At 38.4% G+C, this 11,116-nt stretch overlaps 1 pseudogene across 1 annotated transcript; it reads left to right on the forward strand.

The window, feature by feature from the left end:
• Positions 1–5,355: 5,355 nt before the first annotated feature.
• On the forward strand, positions 5,356–7,390 carry LOC149826914 (F-box protein At4g18380 pseudogene; annotated as a pseudogene). Its single transcript, XR_016434811.1, has 2 exons — positions 5,356–5,575; positions 5,980–7,390. The product of XR_016434811.1 is annotated as an F-box protein At4g18380 pseudogene (transcript).
• The last annotated feature ends 3,726 nt before the right edge of the window (positions 7,391–11,116 follow it).

Below are 11,116 nucleotides of genomic sequence, written 5' to 3' on the forward strand. Positions count from 1 at the left end.
TGACCTCGGGATTTTATACCCGTTTGGTGTATCCGCGGGCAACGATAATTAAAAAGAGGAACTTAAATTGTATGCATTTAATAGGGCATGCATATGGAAAAGAAAACTTAAGGAAAGATAATAAGATGATTCATGCATTACACATAAGTCATGTATTTTCCTGTTATGCATTAGAACATGCATATGTTATATGTTTCCTTAATTGTTATATGTTTGGTGGATGCATGATGTTTAACTTTCAATGTATGTTAAATGTCTTGTTGTACTAAAATTATAAATCATGGTATGGTTTAATGTTTTTTTTTATGCATAATGGATGTACCTTGTGGTATGAATGCGTACCTGAATTATGAATTGTCATAATTGCATTCCTCTGAATAATTGTGTGGATTCATATTGTGGTTGTGGGATATATATATAAATGTTGTTATTGATGTTACCTTCCAGTTAGCTGCTGATAAATTGTTGACTGACGTAGTATAGACCTTTGTTTATTTTTGGTATATACTGAACATCATACTTGACACCCATATCACATACTGGATTCATGATGTACCACATTAAAAGTTATGGATTTTCTACTTAGACAGTTGTAGTCTAATTCTTATAAATTTCAGGTGAAGAATTGGAGTTAGAAGCGGCTGCGGGATGAGGCTTCGATCGGGATTTTGGATTTACTATTCCAAGGATAGTATAAGAACTTTGATCTTAATTTTCATTGATATTCAATGAAAAGAATGTTTTGGTCTTGCTCCACCTGTAATGTTTTGGAATGCTTAGCCCTATGGTATGACTGGTTTCCGCTGTATAAAAAAAAAATCCTCAAAAAAATTGGCTTAAGATTTTGGGGCGTTACAACTATGGACACGTTCATGCATATTTTGAGATGAACAATGTCCAAGAAGTTCTCAAGTTGTACTATGATATGGAACATCGAGGCCCTGCTGCAGGATTATTGACTTATAGTTTGCTTGTGAGGACCTTATGCAGATGCAAGAAGTATGATAAAAGCAGAGAAAATTTTAAGAGCTATGAAAGATAAAGATTTGATCCCTGCTAAAATTTTCTTATCTTTATACAGAGAATACCCACATTTGTTATCGCCATTCAGTTTTTGATCTAACAAAGCCTGATAGAGTACATATTCAAGTAATTTCTTACTGAAATCTGAAGATAGTTTTTGTTTTCATGCTAGAAATAGTATAATTTATTTCTGAAATCTGGAAATAATTTAGCAGTGCCAGAAAATATTCTAGAAGAAAATGTTGATGCATTTAGATATTTGGATATGGGAATTAGAGTTTAAAACAAATTTGGAAAAGAAAATGACAATCACTGACACCAAAGCTGCAAGAACTTAACTCAGTTTCTATTTATTTATTCATGAGCTATAACCTATGCCAAACTTCTTACCCAGTAAGCTGTGAAAATGATTCCATTGCATAAATCAATTCTTAGCTTTCATACAAAGAAGCAATGGTAGTTTTTTTCTGTTTTGATGTAAAGAGATTTACATGAAAGCAATTTTGGTGTCGCCACCTTAACAGTTCTCAGAAATTCCCTTTTCTTTCATAGCTTATCCAGAGGATGAAGTATCTGGTTTAGATCTATGAGAAAAATTTGTCGAATTCTGAAATGTGCCTGTCAGTAAGCTTCAATTGTTAGTAACGTGAACAAGTAGAATTAACTTTTTCTATGTCGACAAGATACCTTACCTAGGTCTTATTTGGCTTCTCAGCTTCCACTTCCTATTGTTTTATTATACAGAGTTTGCACAATCTTTTACAGTGACTTCATAGCTTATGCCAGATACCTAAGTTAAGAACCAGCTCTGTTATGCCATGTCCATACAATTAACTTTGTTGGTTGATCTCAAATGGAACAGATTCTTTTCCTTATGACATAAGATGTGAGCTCCTAGTAATCATACAATCTAGATTCCATGAGTTTGCATATAATAACAACTGAAAGAAGATGTCATTCAGAGTTGATTACTTGAATCTTTTGTTAAGCAGCCAATGTCTACTCATAATAGACATCCAAAATTATGGGCTAAAATAAACAGGGAGTTCATTGATGAGTGGAAGTGAATAAAACATGGGAAGGAGAAAAGAATATCCAGAAGAGAGTAACAAAAAGAATATTGAAACTGGTGGCATAAAAGGCATTGGAAAATCATAAAAAGCTAAGTGTGCCTAAACTTTCAAGATGAGACCATCACAGTAACAGATGGAGCAACAATCTAACAATTTCAAGCTAAGCTCTATTAAAAAACAAACAAAACATATAATATTTGTGAATTTAGTTACAAATGATAAGTGGAGTTTCACACATATTTTTGCGAAAACTTAAGATATTTGTAAATTTAGTGGTAAGTGATAAGTAGAGTTTTGCACATATATTTTTGTGATTTTATGAAATATTTGTGAATTTAGTGGTAAGTGGTAACTAGAGTTTCACACATATATTTGTGAGATTTTGTGAAATATTTCAATAAATTTGCAAGTACATGAAATCACAAATATCCTACATTTTTACAAAAATATGTGTGAATCTTTACTTATCACTAAATTCGCAAATATTCTACGTTTTAGCATATACTTTAAGAAAAAAATTATAGAAAATATATATGAAAATTGCATATATATTTTCTGCAGAATAGTATATGTTCTCAAGTCTTTATATCTATGCTCATTCGTTGAAAACCTTAGTTTTTATAATAATTAGAAAGCTGAAACATTGGCCTACAACTTTTTGTTTTGAGTCAGAATAAAAAAACCCTCTAGGATTCTTATTTTTGAGATCCAAATACAGAATACAAGCATGCTCTGCAGAATAACTGAACAATATATCTTTCAAATAATGTTTCTCCCCATCCGCTCATCGGATCAAGGTGATCTTAATGGCTTTGGAAAGGTAGTGTCCTTACCTATCTCTGTTATTTTTTCTATTTTTCTTGATTTTTAGCTCATCTGACTGAAAAATATATGCACGTTGTTTACTCTCAACCTTTCATTGTTACAGTAGGGAGCGGTTGTGGCAAAGCACTACTAGTACTAAGCAATTCATGTCTAACTTTTGACTGATGTTCAACTTTTATTTGAACCAAACTCTTGACCTTTGGTCGAGCAATCAACTAAGCCAAACAACATAACAGATAGTTGGTTTCGAGTGCCTTTTTTTTTGACAGCTAAGATAATTTATAATTAACATTTGTTTCAGTTTATCTTTTGTTATAAGAGAAGGCCGAGCAGCCAGACTAACTCCCACAAGACTGGTTTTATTATCTATATAAAAAAGGTTCAACTAGAAATCAAGCGCTTGTAGAAAAAGTGATGATTCTTTATTTATACTATATGCCTGATGGGGCTACTAGAATATGAGAACTAGATTTTGAACTAGGCATTTTTGATAATTTTTTTTTTAGAAATCTGATCATGCATTTAGCAATCCATTTGCTAGGAAGAGACTGTTAGACTGTTGAATCATGATTTTTTGACAAAAAAAATTGATTTTTGGATGCTTAAATATTTATGAAATTTTTGAGCCATCGTTTTTCAAGCCTAAAAAATTATGCTTATGCATTATAATAGGATGATTCAAGAGCTGGTTCTTTTAAACCAAGCATGTAGATCACATCTATATGGTCAGATTTAAGAAAAATAAAATAAAATAAAAACAATGATTCTTTTATCTACGCTATGAACATTACTGCAATGTTGTCAGAATTGGTTTATGAACTGAATCCTTTTATCAAAAACCATGCAAAGAATACCGTCGATTCAGAATTGATTCATGCGGAATCAGTGGTCTAAAACTTTTGATTTTTTAGAAAAAGTTCAAATATCATAACAATAAAAAAAAGTTATGAAAATACAAAAATAAAGTAAACGGATGACTTATAGGGAGGGCTGCAAGCCTGCAAACGGATAGGATGTAGTCGGATATTTGATCCCAGTCCTACATGATTTTTCAGATATGAATCCTTTAAGTAAGATCCAAATATACATTCGGATCAGATTCAGATTGAAATCGGATCTAGACTCGATTTCAATTCAAAATCTGACCCGATTGCATCTTTTACATGTAAACGGCTTGTTTTGTTCTATTTTTTCCTGAATCTAGTATTATGACATGTATTTCTGATTTGGATTTAACCTTACCTCCTGAGATCTGATTTGGTTCAGGATTTGAATTCAGATATGGCAATATCCGACCCGTTTGGGCCCCTACTTATAGGTCCAATCAAGTTCCAAAATATGCATTTAATGCCTAATCAATCAAACAACCAACAAATATTATAGTTATTACAAAAACTAAAAAAATAAAATGAACAACTGATTCAGATGGACAATCAATTTGATTTGTTCAAACTTCAAACCCTCAACCTTCTTCCATCGAGCAAGCAACCAACCCTAGGCGAACAACCAAACGGCTAGTTAGCTTGGGGTGCTGTTTTGTTAATGCCTAAGATATTCTAATCAGTATTAGCTACACTTTTGATTTGTTACAGGATAAGGCCTACAAAACCGGGTCTATAATGAACTGGAAAAAGTCCAAACCAGCGAACGATCAATCCATACTTTTCTCAATAGGTGAGAAAAATGGATCTGGTTCTATCTATATTAGGTCCACTTCAACATCTAGCCCACCAAGTCGTGTTGGGTCTGACCCATTAAAAATCCCAGCTTTAAAGTCTAACCTACGGATGCAAATGGCTCGGATTCAGGCTGGATCTTGCTAGATTTAAATCTGAATCCGAAATATAAACTGTAGATCCAAATCCTGTTCTGGATCTGAATCAGATCTGAGGAGTTAAAGTTGAAACAGAATAAGAAATACTGGATCCGAAAAAGAAAGAACAAAAACAAGGTATTTACATGTCAAAGATGTAATCAGGTCAACTCTATATCTGCCTTAAAATGATGATCGGAATCTGACCCGAATCTGAAAGTAATGGATTGAACAGATTTAAATCTTAAGGATTTTACTTGAAGAATCTACGTCTGCAAATAACATGTCTGACTCGAATCGGATATTCAACCATATCCCTTCTAAGCAGGGATCGGGTCCACAATAGAAGTAACCGGCTTGCCATTTGACTAAGGGTATAAGAGTAAATTCGTCGTCGCTTCTCCTTAAGGCGGCAAAGAAAGCGGTCACGTGTCCACTCACCAGCCGTTCCCGCGTCCGCTCACGCCGTCACGTTAGTCCGTCTCTTGCAGATAAAAGCGGTGGACGTGTCTGACGGTAATTCTAACGGCGCCGTCACCCCCTCTATAAAAGCAGGGATGTGACAGGGCTGGCTTTGTCGTCCGGGAAAAGGAAAAAAAAAGAGAAGGAAAAAGAAAAAAAAAAGGAAAAAGAAAAAAAAAGGAAAAAAACTCTTAGCAGCGATTTTCCGATCGATTTTAGGGTTTCCTCCCCTCTTCTCCGGACACGATTTTCAGTTTCCCGGCGAGTCAAGGTCGGCGACGGCCGGAACCGTCCTGTCAGGCGTTTCGCGCTCTGGGAGTCTAGCCGTTTCCGGGTTTTACGGCCGAGATCCGTTGGGCATTCGGTTCTCTCTCCTTTGGTAAATTTTCGACTCTGGGTCTTCCTTCTTTGCTTCCGGCGATTTGTGTTGAACTTGGATGCCGGAAAGTTTTCGGGCGCGGTTTCGCTGGCTGAGATTGGCGGCGAATTTCGTGAGTCGTTTACTTGGTCTTCGATCTAGGGTTTTGTGAATGTTAAGGTTCTGTTTGGGTTTTCGAGTTGCGATTGCGAGGTCTTCGTGAAGGAATCGAGGGTGATTTGCTTCCGCGAAAGGGTGGAAATTGTGCCTGGGGGGTTTGCGAGGGGGCGAGATTTGGGGAACTCTGGACGCGTTTGTTGGTGAAGTTTAGGGTTTTCGTGGTGGTTTGATAGATAGATATATTTCCTTGTACTTGAAAATAATTCGATATTTATTCTAATTTTTTCCCTTTTTTCCTGGCCTAGCTTGAAGATTCGTTGGGGTTCTTGGTGTGATTTGAGAATTTTTGTGGTCCTGAAGGATTTAGGGTTTCATATCTACGAGGGAATTAGGGGTTTCTGATGGTAGACATATTGGGGGATTTCTAGGGTTTTCGTTCATCGCAGAAGGACAAGGAAACGATGGAATCGGAATCGATCTCCGGCAGATCTCCTCTCGTGGACCACCTCGATCGGATCCCGGACTCCATTCTACTGCTGATCTTGAACAACATTGAAGACGTGAAGTCGCTAGGGCGGTGCTCTGTGGTCTCCAAGCGCTTCAATTCGCTCGTCCCGCAGGTTCACGACGTCCTTGTCAAGATTGACTGCATCGTCTCCGGCGGGATCGATGCCGGAGACATGGATCCATCGCCGGCCTCGAAGACCCGGAGCCTCCTCTCCAATCTGCTCAAGTCCATGCTTTTCTCCCTTCTCAAGCCCTTGCAATACCTCCGTAGCAACGACAGCAGTTCCGGCAACAACAAACCACTCTTCCCCCAACTCTCCCACCACTCTCCTGCTCAGGTTCTCAAGAATTTCCACCACATACAGAATCTGCGCATCGTCCTCCCCTCCAGCGACTACGGTGCCGAGGACGGCGTCCTCCTGAAATGGAAGGCGGAGTTCGGCAGCACCCTCCACCGCTGCGTCATTCTGGGGGGAACGAAGATCGACCGGAAGCCACCGAACGATCCCGAGGCAGCAGCGGACGACAACGGGAGCATACCCGAATCGTTCTATACAAACGGCGGCTTGAAATTGAGGGTGGTGTGGACGATCACTTCGCTAATCGCGGCATCTTCGCGGCATTTCCTGTTACAGCAGATCATCAGGGAGCACCCCACGCTGAAGAACTTGGTGTTGACGGATGCCGACGGGCACGGGACGTTGATCATGGCGGAAGGGCAGCTCAGGGAGTTCAGAGAGAAGCCGCTGGCGGCGTCGGCCTCGGCGAACAGGACGCAGGTGCCGGCATTGAACATGAAGCTAAGGTACGCACCGTATCTGGAGTTGCCGGGAGGAATGGGGATGCAGGGGGCGACGTTAATGGCGATCAGGCCGTCTTCTGATGGTGGTGGTGGTGGCTCTGGGAGTCGGAAGGAGGCGGAGGCGTTCGTGTGTGCGGCATTTGATGGGCCATTTGAGGCCGCTGTTAAGGCTCTTGTGAAGAGGCGGACGTACTTGCTGGAGATGAACTCTTTTTGATGCCGGGTTTGAGCTCAGTTATTGGGTTCGTGCAGTCGGAGAAATTTAGTTAGTTTGTGTGTATGTTTCCTGTTAATTGTTGTTGTGTGAAATATATTGCTGCATTGATGTAAAAAAAAGAAAAGAATACCTGCCTGCTTTTTTGGGTCTTGGTTTTTGAGTACTCGATAGTGTAATCGTTTTAAGTGTTTTACCTGGATTGTGCCTATGTTGATCAGTTACAGAGAGAGAGAGAGAGAGAGAGAGAGAGAGAGAGAGAGAGAGAGAGAGAGAGAGAGAGAGAGAGAGTAGGGCTTTCAACTTACCACCTGAGAGGTATCGAGGCTGCCGGAAAATGACGCCTGAAAGCTGGTGGATGCTGAGAGTTGCTAGGTGGGGAGATTGATAATTTGGGCAACAGGAGAAGAGGAATAGGGGTAGGTCGTATTTGGGGTGTTGAGGGCATTTTAGGTTTTTTTGTCGTATTTTTAACCCTGGTTGAAGTCTGACCTCAGTTAAAATGTCAGCAGCTTACAGGACTATTTTGCACTACTAACGGTAGAAAAAGCGAGGATCAATGTGCAAAATCTGATAAGGCGGGGACTACTGTACAAAAAAAACACCCTGGTTTAGTTTTTTTGCCTCGCGAGGGTTCCACTCGTCTGGTAGGGGCGGTTCGTGAAGCTTGCGAAGCTGAAGGGACATCTTGAGTTTGGTTTGTCTCTCGTGGGTAAGGCTAACTTGGGGTTTTTGCGCTAATGAATTAGTTAGTAAAGTGGCTTTCCCTGGTTATCTAAAAAGTGTGATATCGAGTCTCACAAGATTTCGGATATTGGTTTTGATGTTATTCCATTGCGTCCAGATTTTAGGAAAAAAACAATTTGGTTTTCGGTTTTATAAATCTCTTTTGCTTGTTTGCATCTGAATAAATAATGGTTTTGGTAGAATCTTGGATCCTTATCCTATAAACTTTTAGATTCATGATGTATGCTTATAATTATTTTTCTTTATATTGTTTGTGTTTCTTGAGTTTTTTTTTTATAAAGGTGAGCTGGGGTTAGGCAGACCCTACCAGTCCATTGGATTTTGAACCTGCAACATCCCAACGGAAGGTGACGTGCACTAGCTGTGTTTCTTGAGGTGTTCCCACCTGAGCCAACCTAAAAATTTAAACGTTTCTAACCTTTTAGCTGTCATGCATTTGCTACAATATCTGTACATAGTAGTATGTGGTAAAACCTACCAACTTTTAATATATTTTCTAAGATCAATACCATATTTTTGTATATAAAACCCCTCTGTACATAGTAAAAACTAAAAAGTCGTTCCTTAGAATATGTGGTCCATGATGTATAAATGAGATTTTTCAAGAACTACAAAAATCAACTGTAGCTGTGTACCAAAACTAGGTTAGCCACTTGGAACATAGGGTCTTTAACTGGTAAGTTGGTAGAGTTAGTAGATGTTATGTGTAGGAGAAAGATTGATATTTTATGTCTTCAAGAGACCAAATGGGTAGGTGAGAAAGCAAAAATGATAGAACCTTGGGGATATAAGATTTGGTATACAGGAATAAATAGGAATAGGACCGTAGAAAGGGTGATAGAATTTTACTTATTAAATTAGTATTAGGTACGAATATTATTAATATTATTAGTGTTTATGCACCTCAAGTAGGTTTAGATGATTCCATTAAGCATCAATTTTGGGAAGATTTAGATGTAGTAGTACAAGGGATATCTTATGGAAAAAAGCTTTTCATCGACGGTTACCTTAATGGACATGTAGGCATTAGTAGGGATGGATTTAAGAGTATCCATGGAGGCTATGGTATAGGAGAAAGAAATGAAAGTGGAGAAAGGATTTTAGATTTTTGTTTGTCCTATGATATGATCTTAGCAAACACTTGGTTTAGGAAGAGGGAGTCTCACCTAGTAACATTTAAAAGTGGGGTTAATATGAGTCAGATAAATTTTTTCCTACTTAGAAAGAGAGATAGGGGTTGTTGCATCGATTGTAAGGTTATACCGGGAGAAAGTGTAGCTACACAACATAGAGTTTTAATTTTAGATTTTAGAATTAGACAATGCCGCAAAAGGGATAGACGTAGGATAGATCCTAGAATTAAGTGGTGGGCACTGAAAGGAGCTAAACAAGGAATGTTTGTAGAGCAGGTAGTTAAGGAAGCTGATTGGTGTCTCGAGGAGGATTCAGAATCAATGTGGAATAAGATAACGGGTGGCATGAGAAAAGTGGCTAAGGAGGTATTGGGTGAGTCTAAAGGCGGTGCACCACTAGGTAAGGATACATCATGGTGGAACGAGGATGTCAAATTAGCTATTAAGGTTAAAAGAGAGTGTTATAGAAATATAAGTAAGAGTCGTGATAATGAGAATTTGGAGAAGTATATGTTAGCAAAGAAGGAAGCTAAAAAAGTTGTTCGAAACGCGAGGGCTAAGGTATATAAGGAGGTTTATGACAAGTTGGATACCAAAGAAGGCGAGAAGGATATTTATAGGCTTGCAAAGATGAGAGATAGAAAATCGAAGGATTTGGGTATGGTTAGATGTATCAAAGATGAAACGCAAAGGGTTTTAGTCAAAGATGAGGAGATTAAGGAGAGATGGAAAGATTATTTTGATAAGCTATTTAATGATAGTCATGCTCAAGATCTTGGAGACTTCTCCATTCCTTTTCATGAGATAAATCGTGACTTCATGCGCAAAATTCAAACGAAAGAAATTGCAGAGGCTTTGAAGAAAATGAAATCAAGAAGGACAGTTGGCCCAGATGGTATACCTATCGAGGCTTGGAAATGCTTGGGAGAGAAAGGTTTAGAATGGTTGACAAATCTTTTTAACTTGATTTGACGAACAAATAAGATGCCTAATGAGTGGAGGAAGAGTACTTTGGTGCCTTTATATAAGAATAAGGGTGATATACAAGATTGCACAAACTATCGTGGTATAAAACTCATGAGTCATACTATGAAACTTTGAGAGAGGGTGATTGAGTCTAGGTTAAGGAGGGTTGTCATGATATCGGAGAATCAATTTGGTTTTATGCCTGGAAGATCAACTATGGAAGCTATACATCTTCTCAGACAACTTATTGAAAGATATAGAGAGAGGAACAAAGATTTGCATATGATTTTTATTGATTTAGAGAAGGCATACGATAGAGTACCTAGGGACGTTCTCTGGTGGACAATGATGAAGAAAGGTGTTTCTCTCAAGTACATTAGTATAATTAAAGATATGTATGAAAGAGTAATAACCAATGTCCGCACTTGTGGAGGAGTGACAACCAATTTTTCGATAACGGTTGGGTTACATCAAGGATCTGCTTTAAGCCCTTTCCTATTTGCGATAGTGATGGATGAGCTTACGAGATCAATTCAAGAAAATGTACCGTGACGTATGTTGTTTGCTGATGATATTGTTTTGATTGATGAGTCTAGAGCTGGGGTTAATGCTAAGTTAGAATTATGGAGACAGACATTGGAAGCTAGAGGTTTTAAGTTGAGTAAGAGTAAGACTGAATATATGGAATGTCGGTTTAGTAAGCAACGAAGTAGTGATGGGAGTGTAGTGAAGCTTGGTGAGCAAGAAATACCGGTGAGTGATTATTTCAAATATTTGGGATCCATCATTCAAAAGTATGGAGAAATTGATGGAGATGTAAATCATAGGATAAAGGTTGGGTGGATGAAATTGAAAAGTGCAACTGGAGTGCTGTGCGATCGTAGAATGCCATTGCGGTTGAAGGAAAAGTTTTATAGGACGACTATTAGACCCGCTTTACTATATGGTACGGAATGTTGGGCTGCCAAGAGACATCATATTCAAAAAATGAGTGTAGCTGAGATGCAGATGCTTAGATGGATGTGTGGAAATACAATAAAAGATAAGATTCGGAACGAGGAGATACGTAAGAA

The sequence above is a fragment of the Nuphar pumila genome, chromosome 10, assembly GCF_984573655.1.
Source record: "Nuphar pumila chromosome 10, dmNupPumi1.hap1.1, whole genome shotgun sequence".
NCBI classification, from domain to species: domain Eukaryota; kingdom Viridiplantae; phylum Streptophyta; class Magnoliopsida; order Nymphaeales; family Nymphaeaceae; genus Nuphar; species Nuphar pumila.